General features: G+C 43.4%; 1 protein-coding gene across 1 annotated transcript in view; it reads right to left on the bottom strand.

Moving 5' to 3' along the window:
• The window catches only part of LOC306943331 (vasoactive intestinal polypeptide receptor 2-like), a gene marked incomplete at its 3' end in the record, with an annotated part of 95,747 nt that overhangs the window by 45,274 nt on the left and 34,445 nt on the right, over positions 1-16,028 (bottom strand). The window lies entirely within an intron of this gene.

Below are 16,028 nucleotides of genomic sequence, written 5' to 3'. Positions count from 1 at the left end.
GACACGCAAAAAAAGTCGTCCGGGATCCGGATTCGAACCCACGACACGCTGTCAGGCTGGCATTGCAGGCTAGGGTGCCTGGAGCACCACGCCGGCGACCCGGGCCAGAATATGACTTTTGATAACAGCAGGAATTTCATTTTATTTTATAATATGCATTTAATACACATTGAATGCTGCTTGTAGTTGCAGTGGCAGAAACACATTCAAAGTTCCTCGATTTACATTATTTTCCCATGATGCAGCTGTGTAGAGTTATAGTGCAGTTATAGTGCAGATACACTTAAGTGGAGTAAGGCGCAGAATATGCTTCCAATTAATTTCCGATGGAAGCAGGCAGGTAGCAATCTCACGGAAAGCGTCAATTATATGCAAATGAGGAGCGGATCTTGTTGGGTGGTAGCCAATCAGCCCATGTTGAATGTAACAGGGTAATTAAACACACATGTAGCAACTGGCATCCGTATCATAAAGTTGTCCGTCAGACAGCTAAACCTTCACATATTAATCAACTGCGAATAATGGATGAACTACATTAAGAAACATCTTCCTGGGAGTCAGAAACATACTGTATCAGCATTGGAGGCCCATTCTCCATGATGGTGTCTGGCATGAAGCTACAGTAAATCACAGGATTTCAACGTGGCAGCTGCCACGCACGCACGCGCACGCACGCGCACACGCACACGCACACCCACACGCACACACACACACACACACACACACACACACACACACACACACACACACACACACACACACACACACACACACACACACGTTTAACAGACCTCTAGTTAACAAACCTCTAGTCCAGTAAGGGGACATTCTACTGATCTTATCCGAGGGACAGGTCTTCATTTTCCCATACTGTACGTCTGCTGACCTACAGTAAGTCCCTCTGTTTTGATTAAGGTTTTTCCCAGAGAGGAACACTGTAACTCTGTTCAGTTTCAGCCTCAGGGACGAGAGCAAGAGGCTGCCGTTTGAACATAAACTATCATTACTAATACTAACAAATGTAAGAGGGAAGCAACGAGTGCCAATGAGTGAGTCTGTGCAAAGTCCATGTTGGGTGCAATGGTAAGTGACAGATTTGCAGCCTGTGACAACCCTCAGAGCACTGTGGAACCCAGCATCCAGCCATAGCAAGCATTTGGCAGAGGCAGTATACAACAGATCACCTTACAGTATTCCAGCAAAGGGGGAAACGTAGCTTCAACCCCTTTTTCTTGGCGTATCGCCATTTCCTCTGCGATACACATGCAAAGTTTGAAGTCGGTCTGGCCCATGTCGCCATATCTGTTGTCGGATGGTTGTGGACAGCGGTCTGGATCTCCATATCTGCCTATGGCCACCAGTGTTAATCTTTTCTTCTCTTTTCAAAATCATTTAATTGTAATTTCAATAGTATAGATCTCAGGAATCATAGGGCAGACATAATGAAAAGAGTATTATTGCACAAATCATGCCCCTTCAAGACAAAAGAAAAAACATTTCCTTCCCTTCAAGTCCCAATTTAGTAAAGCCAATTCCCAATTCCCCGGCCTCTCTACGGGTACTCCATCTCTGCTAACCCCCACAATCAGTTATTGGGAGGGTGAAGAAAGCCTCCAGTGGTAATCCTTTCAGCAGATTTTGATTTAGTCTTTTGAATAACACACCATTTAGTCCTATTTAGTCTTCTGAAATGATTTAGTCTTCGTCTAGTCTTATATCAAAATATTAGTCTTTTAGTCTTTTAGTCTTTTAGTCTTTTAGTCTTAATCTTAATAATGCAATGTTAATTTCACCAGGAAAGATTTAGTCTTAGTCTTTTGAATAGTCTTCTGAAATAGTTTAGTCTTAGTCTAGTCTTAGTCGACTAAATATCAAAAACTTTAGTCTTTTATTTCTTGTCTTAATAGTCAACAAAATGAACACTGATAGACACATTGGTCAGATCTGCGGCCCATTACCGATTTAACATTGGGCACTGTACTCCTTTGGTCCATGGTGACGTGCACGCAGAGTTTGAAGTCAATCGGTCAAACCGTTCTCAAGATACGTCACATTGATGTACAGAGATTTTGCACATGTATAGTAGGATTGTGTCTTTATACAGAGAGATCAGACAAACCAATAATGAGTAGAAAGATCTTTGAACGATCGATGAAAAGAGCAGCTCATGTTTTTTTATGTGAGCCACTGACTCAATTATTAGTCATGCACAACCTTTAAGGATGTTGTTATTAAAAATCCCTTTAGCTCTTCTCAAACACCCACTGGAATATGAGACTATGATAATACGGAATGTCCCCAGAGCACCCTGTGCAGGGCGTATTGCTATGGGAGCTATTCCCATAGCAAACAGTGATAGCCCCTGTCATAATGATCTGAGTGGTAGCTGAGTGGAAGGTTTTTAGGGCATTCTTTATGACTTGCTGTCTGAGCAGATACAGGGAGTATCTAGCCTTCCTTGCCACAGTGTTTGTGTGCATTGTCCATGACAAGTACTCAGTGATGTGCACACCAAGCTGCTCGTCCTCTCTACTGATGTCCAACTCATGGAGGGGGTACGTCAGTCATGGAATCCAGGGTTAATCCGGGTTAGACAGTTTAACAGTCAACCTGGAGGGACCTGTGGCGTTAAAAGCTGCACTGAAGTCAATAAGACAGCAGCCTATTGTTGTCGAGGTGGGAGATGGTGGCATGCAACTTGAGAAACAGAGTGAGAGGTAGAGAAAGAAAGAGGAAAGGAGCGAAAGAAAAGAGAGAGAGTCTGTAAAGGAGAGAGAGGGAGATAGAGAGTCAATAACGGAGAATGCTGACAGAGAGGAGAGATGCACTCAGAGAGAGAGAGACAGACAGACAGACAGACAGACAGACAGACAGACAGACAGACAGACAGACAGACAGACAGACAGACAGACAGACAGACAGACAGACAGACAGACAGACAGACAGACAGATTCGGAGAGAACAAATAAGAGAGAGAAGTCAGTAAGACAGCAGTCTGTGGGTGTGAACTCCACTGGGGCAAACAGACACTGATGTGTGAAACCGTTTATATTCGCCCATCATTCACTGCACACGTCGCACGCACGCACACACGCACAGGACAGCTTGGCACAAACAGAAACATAGAACCAAGAAAACTAGACACTAAAATCAATGACAAAATCACAAAAGTCTGTGAGTGTGACAGTAACATAGTGACCATTGGCGATTGGGGACATGGGCTAAGAATAGATTTCTTTGTTACCGGTCTGATTTCTGGATGTGGCAAAGTTGCACACTATTTTTGGCAATATAGTGGTCCAAATGGACAGTCTCATATCATTAGCTGGCTCCAACCAAGGATACATGTTGCAAAAATGAATGAACGAATGAATGAATGAATGAATGAATGAATGAATGAATGAATGAATGAATGGATAAATGAACCACACCTCATTGAACAGTCAGTTCCCCTATGTGTTGAAATATGAACTGTTCCCATGGTTGCAAACAGTGTAGTATCACTCCAAGTTCAAGTTCCCCCCACAGACATTACTTACTTACTCACAAAGAATTTCAAAATGCCCCTTTCTCTCTCTCTCTCTCTCTCTCTCTCTCTCTCTCAGGTGCAGCTTTCCTGAGGCAAGATACAATTTATACTATGCAAACTGATTAATGTAATTGTCTTGGAATTGCTTCTGATGATATTAAAGACAGGGTGCTGTAGGGGTTGTTCATAATAGATTTACTTCAAACTAATTATACTTTATAATGGTAGATATAATGTTCTGGAGAATCATTAGCAAACAGTAATTGTTATAGCCTACATTAACTGATGAGAACAAAGGAGGCTGCCTGACAATACAGTAAGTTAAAGCCATCAGAACTTTATCTGCCAGTGAAAACTTGATTCTGTCTCCAACTCGGCACCTGTGTATATGCTACAGTTTATCATACCTAATAATACCTATTATACCTAGTCAAACCTTCTCTTTCTCTCCATGGTCTATTGATGAAGTATGGCACCTTAGTTGGCCCAGACAGCTTAATACTTAATACTATTGATTTTATATACATATTTATACTGTAAGCTCATCTCTAAGTTGTCAGTTCTGATTAAGATCCTTGAAAAACAATGTTTGTTTTTCCTCTGAGTCCCCAATACTTAAGAGTGGTCTAACCTAATGCTTATGTGTAACTGACTGCACTTGAACACTGAAGACTCTTGTGTGAATATGATGTTTGTTTTTCTAAGACGCTGAATGGTTGACATTCATACTTGTCCCTGGGCTTCTGTTATAAAACCCTGAATAAAAAGATTTTGAAAAGAAAGAAAGATCCTTGAAAAGCTTAAAAGTGAGCATTTACAGTATGTGCCCTCGTGAAACTTATTTAACAGTGCTCAATACACATAAAAAAATCACACCCGTGTGAAGTGAGGGGCGCTAATATATTAAAGTCTAACTCATGTTGATTAGTGATGTAATGGTGATGCAAAACAAACATTAAATTATCTTTATTGTTAATGACATTTAATGTTTGTGTTAGGGACAAGATGAGGTAATTTTTTTAAACAAACATTGAACTAAAAACAAACATTAAACCCATATAGAAGGGGCTAGCGCCCCTAAAATCACACCCGTGTGAAGTGAGGGGCACCCTTATCTTACAACATCGAGGTATGATTGTAGGTGATGTAATGATGATGTAAAAAAAACGGTGACAAAACAAACATTAATTTCTCTTCAGTTTTTGAGTGGTGCAAACCATTCCAACAACCAGCTTTGTCTGTAACTTTGTGTCTATGTATGTGTGTACCTGTACGTGTGTGTACCTGTACGTGGGACCCAAAAAAATGAGCATGGTTACTATGGTCACTGACATTACGTCAGACCACAGCTGATCAGGCTATATAAGACCTTGCACCACTCAGTTCACACGGGTGTGATTTTTAAAACTAAAAACAAACATTAAACCTGTATATACTCAAAAAGTAGATCTTAGATATAAATTACATTACATCTAAAAGTCTTACTGGCTTCTGAAAGCAACATGGTACTATTACTGTGACGATAAAGGTTGAGAATGATAGTATTGGCATTTTGAGTCACACTTGTGCATCTTTATTTATTGAACTGTCTGAAGCTTTTCATACTCATCTTATTCTGAAACTATCTGAACAGGCAGTGGGGTAGTTCTCTCAGATGTCCAGCTTGATGGTTCTGCCTTAGGTGTGCTATCATTCGTTTAGGTCAAAATGATGCCAAATCTCATTTTTATGCAAATTATACAGGGAAAGAAAGCCTGTCTACCGAGGCTAATGTGATGCTGGTTCTTGCCAAATTGCATGCAGCCTTTTTATGATTCAGAATGAGCTTTCCCAATTAAACTGATTTTAAATGCTGATAAAACTCTGGTAAGGCCATTCTCAAATGGAATCCTGAGAACACTTAAGATATTATTACTGCTCAGGGAAAGAAGTTAGTCTCCTGTTATATATCATGAATATATCAGAATTTGGCTTGATGACGGCCTCCACTTTAAACCTCAAGTAGATGATCTTCTTTAAGCTGCTGTAGGAGGCTAGGCTTTTATTTCAAACAAGTCCTGTTTTTCCTCTGAAGCCAGAACTTGAGTACATGAGCTGGGAATTGAACACTTCCTAATTGACATTCAGAGAGAGAGAGAGAGAGAGAGAGAGAGAGAGAGAGAGAGAGAGAGAGAGAGAGAGAGAGAGAGAGAGAGAGAGAGAGACTGCACGCAGCATATGGGTGTGAACTTTGGGGGACATGGAGGGGGGCAGCAACATTATGTGAAACAGTATATTCACCCATCACCGCACACACACACACACACACACACACACACACACACACACACACACACACACACACACACACACACACACACACACACACACACACACACACACACACACACACACACACACACACACACACACACACACACACACACGCAGTCTTTATTGTGTTCAAGTCGATAACGGAATGCCTACTGAATGTTGCTCAATTGGAAGCTGACCCGTCTGACCGATCTGATTGTGGCGTCCACACTGTAAGGGCAGGGCCTGATTAAAGCTTCGTAGGCCACATCCTGGGGCTACCCACCCACGCCCAGCCCCACAGTGTTTCAGCACCATAGACAGCGCCTTTATTTTACCCATACAGAGGCAGTCTGTCTATCAAATACAAATTGGCTACAACGAAAATGTTGCCAGTAGAATTTACTGTATGTAATCATAATAAATTGCGAGATTTCTGAGATGTCTGCAATAACATTAGAGGTCAAGTGCAACTTCTTGTTGATGCACACTTATGTTTTTAAATTGCTGTAGCATGCAGCTGACAGGGTTTGGGTGCAAGAGGCTTTAATTCACATAATGTGTGTTTACATTCCTTTATCCAGGAGCTCCTTCCCCCCCCGGCAGCCGGTTTCTGGCTCCGAGGTGGAAAAATAAACAATTGGAAATGTATTTTGTACTAGCAGCCATTGCTCTTCGAAATAATTGGAAGAAATTCCAAAAAAAGTGCACCTCAGGGAGACATCTCGTAATCAGAGTCTACAGTATGTTGGACATGCCACATATTCACACACTGTTGCCGTTTGCAAGGCACAAAAAATATATATTGTGTATTTGTGTTTGATAATGGGTGGATGTGGGCTGTTGGGCCCCCTGGAGCCCTGGGCCCCCTGGGCTGCAGCCTGTGTATTAATCAGGGCCTTACTGTGGGTGTCACTTGTGCTTCTGCATGCCTGCATGCATGTGTGCGAAAGTTTGTGCAGCTTCCCTCCTCCACACTAAAAGGATGCGTACACACTGTTCTGCAAAAGTATAGAAAAGACACGTACAGCTGAAAAAAAATCCCTGTGGAATTATGCGCGCTTGAACGCCCACGTATCCACTTCTATTTTCACCCCTAAATGGTTAGAACACACTACCACAATTAACCTGTTAATGCCTTAAATATCTCCGTGACTTGATGTTAACGTAGGTCAAATAGATGACAAATAGATGAAATGCAGACATTAGCTGAGGAGCCAGCAAACAAAAAGCAAAAGTGTGGCAGCCTAGTAGTGGCATACAGTACCAAGCAAAAATACTAAGGGAGCGGAAGATTGGTTGGTTCAGAGCAACGCCGGGACAACGCTCCACACGTCCCAAACTCTTCTCCCTTCTGGCTCCAAAACTATGGAATGCACTTCCCATCACAATCAGAACTGCAGCCTCACTCCCAATCTTCCGCCGTAGTCTGAAAACCCACCTCTTCAGACTCCACCATGGCCCGTAGCACTAGCCCCTTAGATAGCACTTTATGTAGACTTAGATAGTATTTTAAATATAGCACTTTATGTAGACTTAGATAGTATTTTAAACAGACTTGTTACATAGACAGCACTAGAATTGCATTTTATGTAGTCATAGCACTTTATAGTACACATGTATAATACTAGAATTTCGCCGCCCTTCGGGTGGCTCATCCTAGGGTTACTTTTATGTCTCAGCTGTGTCACATGTAACGTATTGCTACACATCGCGTAGACACACGCACACGCTGGGTAAATAGTATGTGTACTGCGCGCACGCACGCACGCATGCGCACACACACACACACACTCACTCGCAATCCCCCCCCCCGCACGCACACACACACACACACACACACACACACACACACACACACACACACACACACACACACACACACACACACACACACACACACACACACACACACACACACACACACACACACACACACACACACACACACACAGAATCCATGCGCCTCGGTGCGTCACAGTTGTCATGTTTCCATTAATTAAACAGGTCGCGCAATTGTCGTGTTTACATTAATGAAACTGGTGGTGCAATTGTCGTGTTTGCATGAATTAAACGGTGTATGTATGTAATCGCGCCGCTGTCCATCCAAGTCCGAATCAGTGTGTGTGTGTGTGTGGGACTGTGTGTGTGTTGGAAGACGGGGAACAATGTTGCCAGGGTCGCGAATTGTAAGCGAGTTGTAGTGTGCGTAAGTAGCGTGGTGAAATGGTTTGTTTCTGGGTCTGTTTTCTTGTTTCTGTGCCTGTTTTCATAGACCTGGCAACAGTGGCCCCCGTGTGTGTGTGTGTGTGTGTGTGTGTGTGTGTGTGTGTGTGTGTGTGTGTGTGTGTGTGTGTGTGTGTGTGTGTGTGTGTGTGTGTGTGTGTGTGTGTGTGTGTGTGTGTGTGTAGTGTTGTGTTCGTGTTGTTCTTCTAATGTGTGTGTGTGTAGTGTGTAACTTCCGGTGGTGCAATCGTTAGTGAGAAAGGTAACATGAAAACTCTCGTGGGTCACGTGGTGGGCTTTGAGCAAATGGGAGAGGGAATGTTGTGTTGCCAGCTCCGCGTATTGAAAGCGAGTGGTAGTGTGTGTGAGTAGCGTGTTGAATGGCATTTTTTCTGGGCTTGTTTTCATAGACCTGGCAACAGTGTTCCGTGGCCCGTGTGTGAGTGTGTGCGTGCAGGGGTGTGGGTTGTTGGGGAGATAGGGTTTGTTGTGAAGAAATACAATGCCGGCATGGGTGTGGAAGGGAGGCAACGTTGGTGTCAGTGCAATGAGTAATATTCCGCGGGTGGTGTTGAGGGTCAGCGTTCGGCGCGATATGAGGAGATAGCGGCCGAACGACGCGGAGGGTAAGTGTGTGACGTCACTGCCGTGTGAGTGTAGTGTGTTGCAGTGTGTCAGTGACGTATGCAGTGTGTGACTTTGGGTCCCTTTTCCTGGGTTGGGTACAACTTCTCACTTGTATATATACTAGAATTTCGCGGGCCTTCGGCCCGCTCATCCCAGAGTTGCGTTGCCCCGCGTTGCGATACAGAAGTCCACAGATACAGAAGTCCACAGTGACACGCGTTTTATGCAGCTGTTTTGTGTTGCAGCGCGTGCGCGCGTGCGCGTGTAGTGTTGTTGTTCTTATCCATATATGCGCCTCGGTTCGTCCCGTTTGTTCCACGCCAGGTGTCGATGCAGTCGTTTGCGCAATGTGCGTGTTTGCATTATTTTAAGTGTGTAGGCATACCATATTCTGAATTAGCAAAAAGAGGACACATGCGCGCGTGCATGTGGATGTGGACATGCGCGTGCACGTCGTGCATGTGCATGTGTCGTGCGTGGGCGGTTCTGTTAAATTCAGATGTCAAAATAATCTATAGCCTAACAATACATTGATCAAATATGCTCTATATTAGTTATGTATTTATTTAAAGCAGTGGCTGTCAAAGGTGTGATCCAGGGACCCTCATGGTTCCTTGAGGGGGTTCCAAATGGACCCATTATAGGTCTGTAACTGTGAGAGTGTACAAATGGAACCAAGTGGACCCTACAGGTCTGTAACTCTGAGAGTGTACAAATGGAACCAAATGGACTCTTTTATAACTTTTAACTCTGATACTGTACAAATGGAATCAAATGGGACTCTTATGGGTCCATTTGGTTTTACTCTCAGAGTTATGGGGGTCCTTGAAATTAAAAAGGTTGAGAACCTGTATGCAATGGCTTATGTCTTGTAAAAAGAGAGACCAGCCTATTCTCCAAACCATCATATGTTATGCTTTGCTAGGTTGTACAAAATAATATTGGGTCAGTATAATTTGCAGGAGTCACCGTGCGCACAGCTGCCTTGTCTGTGTTGACATGACATGGGCTTGCAGGACAGAGCTTTTATTTGTGACAGACACATAGTTGCTTTGCAGACAATACAATCTGCTTCTCATTGGTCAGTCACAAAGCTAAGAAAACAATGTGAGAAAAAATGTAAGGACTGGAAAGCTCTGTCTTTGTCTATCACTCTCCCTACGTGAAGACGTGTGTGCTCTGTCTCTCTGTCGCTCTCTTCTCTCTCCTCCCTCTCTGGGGTGTGTGTGTGGGGGGGGGGGATTAGTTGCGCTGCCTTCGACAGTGCTATACTTCTCCAGCAGCGGTGCAGAACCGAGAGAGTGACACATTGTTTTGGATGTAAACTGCGCAACTTGTAGCTGTAAAGTTCGGATTGTGTAGTCGCAGCGGTGCTACAAAGTGAATGTTACAACTCGCACGGTGATATTGTAAGTCGCAAATGCGAGTACCTAGTCGCAGTGTCGAGCCCTGTGTAGTGTAGTGCCATTGTCGCGGCATCGCGAGGCGATCCAAACCCCCCCCCCCGCGCACGCACGCACACACACACACACTGTACGTAGCTGTTTGTTGTTGCAGCGCGCGCGTGTGCGTGTAGTGGTGGTGTTGTTGTTGGTATCCATATATGCGCCTGGGTTTGTCCCGCTTGTACCACGCCAGGTGTCGACGCGGTCGTGTTAGCATTATTGTAACTGTCCAAGTTAAAATCAGAGTGTGCGGTGTGTAGTTCTACTTCTTCTACTTGGTTTTGGTATGTGTGTGTGTGGGTCACGTGGTGGGCTTTGAGCAAATGGGAGAGGGAATGTAGTGTTGCCAGGTCCGCGTATTGTAAGCGAGTGGTAGTGTGTGTAAGTAGCGTGTTGAATGGCATTTTTTCTGTGCTTGTTTTCATAGACGTGGCAACAAATTAGGCGGGGGTGTCGGTGCTTGTGGCGTGTTTGTGTTTATTATTGATATTGATATTGTTTGTGAGTGTGGACGGGAGGCGGCTTTAGTGGCAGTGCAATGACAACTTTTACGCGGGTGGTGTTGAGTGTGGGCGTGCGGCGCGACATGAGGAGATAGCCGTGGATCGACGCGGAGGGTAAGTCTGTGACGTCTTAGTGTGTTGTTGCAGGGTGTGTTGCTCCTGCTTGGGCTTCGGCACCCAGCGTGTCAGTGACGTAGTAGCTGGTGGCTTTGGGTATTGGGTTGCGCACTTGCGCACATGTTTTCAATTGTATAATAGATATAATATAGTATAGTATGTATAGTTTACATAGATACTCCACTGTTACGTTCTTAGCTTACGCATGTTTCATGATAACTACTTTTTATATATGTGATGTATGCCATGCTTTTTGTTATTGCTTAATGTAAGTCGCTCTGGATTAAGAGCGTCTGCTAAATGCCTAAATTGTAAATTGTAACCAAAAATACTAGCGGGACTTCAAAGGGAGGTCAAAGTGTCAGAGCCATTAGAGGAGGAGAGTAGACTGATAAAACTGTATGTATCATAATAGGATTACGTGTCTGGCTTTCCATACTACAGTGCTCTTTTCACTGGCCTTTTCACATTGCTATTTTTGCACCAGCAGGGAAAAGGTGCTTTGAACCCATGACTGTGAATATGACTATGAATACATTCCCACATTTAATGCATACTTATCTGTGCTGATAAGTGCTTACACAAGAGACTGAGGTAATATCAGTTCCCGAGTACACGTATACAGTATATAAATTGACCCCTTCTATATACTGTACTATAGCAACAACAAATCTCTCTGTTGAAACTGGTTACTGTGAAGATTTAGATTTTTTTTTTTTATATATACATTTTTATCCCCCGATTTCTTTTCCACCCAGTGTCAATTATCTAATGTAATCCTGGGCGCTACACTTCCTCTGCCAACCTGGGGGGCAGTGGACTGACCTCATGCTTCCTTCTATGCATGAGGAGTCCAAGCTGCTTCTTTTCCCCGGTCGAATTGGACATCTTGTACATTTTCAGATATCAGATCTACAAGCTCAGTAGATCATTTGTGGCTAGCTAAAAAAATATAGGGCCAGCTATAAAATAGGGCTTAAGTGGTTAATAATTGATAAGTCCAATAACATTTGGATTTTGAATGCAGGACATTTATTGTAACAAAATATATATTTTTTACGATTTTGTCCTTAAACCCATTTTGGGCGGGAACCCCATTTGGTGTTTTAAGCATTATGTTATATACCAGTGGTCCTCAACAGGCGGACCGCGGTCCACGACCGGACCGCGGCACACCTCTCTGCGGACCCTGGAGAAATGATAGAATAAAGAGAAGAAAAAAAGTCACCGCGACCGTGAGAGAGCAACGCAATTAACGCTCAGTTGGCTTGAGACAGCAAAGAGACAACACCAAGGGAGAGCTGCCAGGGTCTTCAGGGAAGGCATAGCCTGTTTTCAGTGTCTTTAGTTCTTGGTTTGTTGTTTTTGTCTTTGTTAGTTAACAAGTGTTTATTTCTTACTTTTTTTGGAAAGTGTATTGTGGCCAGTATTATTTGTGCAGTATTTTGTTTTGCCTCAGACCCGGGCTGTGACAATCCGTCATATGGGCTGTTCATCAGTTTTGGAGGTAAATAAATACAACAAAAGATCTACATTCTTGGACTTCGTCTATTCTTGGAGCCTTGACCGCTCGGCAACTCTTACAACAATGTTGCGCTGACTGGCTCATTAGCTGTTAATGGGGTCGCAGTGACACATTCACATTCAGTTGAATGAACAAAATTGGATTTTTGGAGGTGAATAATGAATATTTGTCTCTACTCTGCACCCCAGTATTGGTTGGTTGGATGGGACCCAATTTGTATAAGCTTGGTTTGACTGTACTAAACAGGCATAGTTGTTTCTAGGGGTGGGGGGCAGCCCCACCCCGTGGGGCCCACATGGCCCGCGACCCGCAATTGTATTTGCGCGTGCATGAGACTGGACCATGGTCTTATTCAAAAAATATTTGTGGACCTTCAGCATTTCTAGTTGAGGACCCCTGTTATATACTTTAGCTATTGAAAAATAGCAGATCTACAAGCTCATAGCGCGGCACTGAGTGCCGTGCTATGAACTTGTAGGTCTGCTATTTTTGAAAAATCGTGAAAATGCGGCCCAAATCTTATATATATATTCTTTCAGAGCGAACGTTTTTAACTCAAATCTTTGCTTCTGGGGGGTCCCTGGAACAACATATTTTCAGATGGGGGTCGGTGGCCAATTACATATAATTTTTGTGGTCCTTGACATGAGATATTGAGCACCACTGATATAGAAACATAGGTATTTCAGAAAACTGACAGGATTTAGAAGACATTTTTAAATTTCGAAGTCAAGTCCAAGTACTTCTTCCCCCACTGTGGCTGTGGGAACTCGCCCTACGGTAGCAGTGTGAACAGATTGTGATCCTCTTCGCCATGGCCATGCGCCACTGTCCTAGAGAGATGGAAGCTCACCTCTGGACTCCGGTGTTGTGCGGCGGCTGTCCGCACTCTGTGGTGGCTGATTGGCCCGGGATGACAGCTCCTAAGTTACAAGGACAGCTGACAGCAGACAAATTCTACTTGTCCTTCCTGGCTCCCAACATGAGCAGCTACAGCTCTGTGTGAGTGCATCACGTCCTGTTGTGTGAAACTTCTGTTTATTGTGGTAAACTTTAAATACCAAAAGTCTAGGAAGTAGTTGGGGTGAGAAGCCATTTAGATTTTGTCGTTGTCTTTTAGTTACATCATCATTATTCATGTGAAGCACTTAGTCGTTATTGATGAGAAATATGTAAAAAGTTGTGGTCATACAGTAGAGCGAAAATGACTCTCGTAATTTAAGGATTTGGGGTATATTGTCACATTTATAAACCTATACTGTATGTTAGTGTGAATCTAGTCGTCTTACAAAGGCAAAATTCTATGTCCGCGATTGGCAAATTCTGCTATATCATGAGCCCGAGGGACAGGACTTCAGACTAATTGGCTAGTTGAAAGAATTGAGGTTCTTGGTCTGCTGTCAGCATGCACGATAAATATGATCAATAATCAGCCTATTATAATGCGACACACACACACACACACACACACACACACACACACACACACACACACACACACACACACACACACACACACACACACACACACACACACACACACACACACACACACACACACACACACACATATAAACATTATACAATTATTTTTCCAATTTGGCTAAAGGAGACAGACCGTCATCACACTCATCAATATGGCATTGGCCACAGGCTGCCAGTTTGTTAATGCAACTGTCGTAGAGATTGACATACCACATGATCCAAGAATTTTGGTTACTGGGTGACGTTAGTCTGATCAATGCAGATTTTAACAAAGAGTATTTTGTGTCACTCGCCAGTCTGAAATCTGAAAAGTCACCTTCACTGAGGCATTGGCTGAATGAACTTTCATCATACTGTACACCGGAAAAGATACTGTACAATGTAACTAGGAGAAGGCCTGCAACATATGAAAAGATTTGGGGTAGGTTCTTTGTGGTTCTACCTTCAATATCCCCTCTTGGTTGATTTCACTATTCTCTACTTTAGTTGTTGTTGTCAAAGGGTGCTGCGGACAATATTGAGTTTGAAGGCTGTGTAGTTTACCTTTCTGGGACAGGGGTGGGGGGAGGGTTTGAGTGGTGTCTATGTTTTTTCCTTTTTTGTTTATTTATCAGTATGTTTTGTTTAAAAAAAAAAGAGAGAATTGAGAAAGTGATAATGTGTATATTGTCAATAAATTAACCTTAAAAAAAAGAACACAACTGATTATCCAGCACCTTGTATCAATACTGTTCATATACAGGGCTTAAAGCTGTCATAAACTACGCCGCGGACATATTTTCTCTGTCAAGCTTCAATTACTGTTACTGTGCCCGTGGGGCCTCTACAGCCGTGCCCGTTGGGCCCTGGTCTACTTGGAACGATGCAAGTTGGAAATTCATTCCCCACCCAGATATTATGTCTGTCCCTTTTATGCCCATATATGGAGTTCTTTGTAAGGCATGCCCAAATATGCAAACAGTCAGAATGATGTCAGAACAGGCCAGCTCCATATATGGACACTGGGCAAGGGCCATGTCCAGAGTCCGGGCAGAGGCCTTTTTGGGGCGGTTCTGGACAGCCGTGGGTCCGACCAACTCACAGACGTACAGAGACCTGGTGCATTTATAGTTAAGACGTTCCCATAACATGCAGTCAGTGGCGACGACTACGGGGGTGCCTGGGAGCTGGAGCACCCCTGAACAAAATAGGAACACATAGCACCCCTGAGCTTCCCTCCCCCATGACTGTGGTTTTGTCACGTAGTCACACCTTTAGGGACACATTTAGGGAGGCATTATTCAAAATAATCAAATGCTAATAAACCTGCCATGTAGAGTATAAAAGTTGCAGTACAGTGTATTCGCCTCTGCATGCAGTGGCATGTTTCCAAAGTGAGTGCACCGAGGTCCTAATGCCATTCACACTTAATCAATGTAGTGTATACAATTTACAATTTAGGCATTTAGCAGACGCTCTTAATCCAGAGCGACTTACATTAGGCAAGAACAAAAGTATGGGAATACATCACATATATAAAATGCATTTATCAAGAAACATGCGTATATGCGTATATACTATACTATGCTATACATATGTACTATGATGTGCTATGACTACATACAATGCAATTATTGTGCTGTCTACATGACATGCTATAAGTCTGTTTCAAATGCTATCTAAGTCTAAAAAGTGCTATCTAAGGGGGTAGGATAAGTGCTATGGGCCATGATGGAGTCTGAAAAGGTGGGTCTTCAGACTACGGCGGAAGATTGGGAGTGATGCTGCAGTTCTGATTGCAACGGGGAGTGCATTCCACAGTTTTGGGGCCAGAAGGGAGAAGAGTTTAGGACGTGTGGAGCGTTGTCCCGGCGTTTTTAGTATAAAATACAACAAGAAAAGAGACCTCTATCCTATCAGGAAATCCGGTCAGACATTTTGTGAACGCATTTCCATTTCTTTACACAAGAGGGACAGAGCTGTCAGTTGATTATATTCCATAACCAGGAGGGACTGCACTGGAATTTCTAGTTTGTTTTTCTAACTGCAATGGTCAAATGTACTTAGGATAAAATCACACGGGGTGAGCACCAGACGTGATGAGACTTTAATTTAATAGAGATCCCTAGAGAAACGCCACCCTTCTGATCACCAACAAAGCCAGGCCCCTAGCCAAAAGTTTCAGTAGGACCCTCTGTTAGATGGAAAATAAAGGTCTGATTCCAATCTCTACAGTTCTTGAACTAACAGTCTGATCAAAGGTATGATCAATAGCACATTCTTACAATGGGTGAGATCAT

This window comes from Electrona antarctica (assembly GCF_951216825.1).
Source record: "Electrona antarctica genome assembly, chromosome: 19".
In the NCBI taxonomy this organism is placed as follows: Eukaryota; Metazoa; Chordata; class Actinopteri; order Myctophiformes; family Myctophidae; genus Electrona; species Electrona antarctica.
This window is presented reverse-complemented; position numbering and strand designations above follow the sequence as displayed.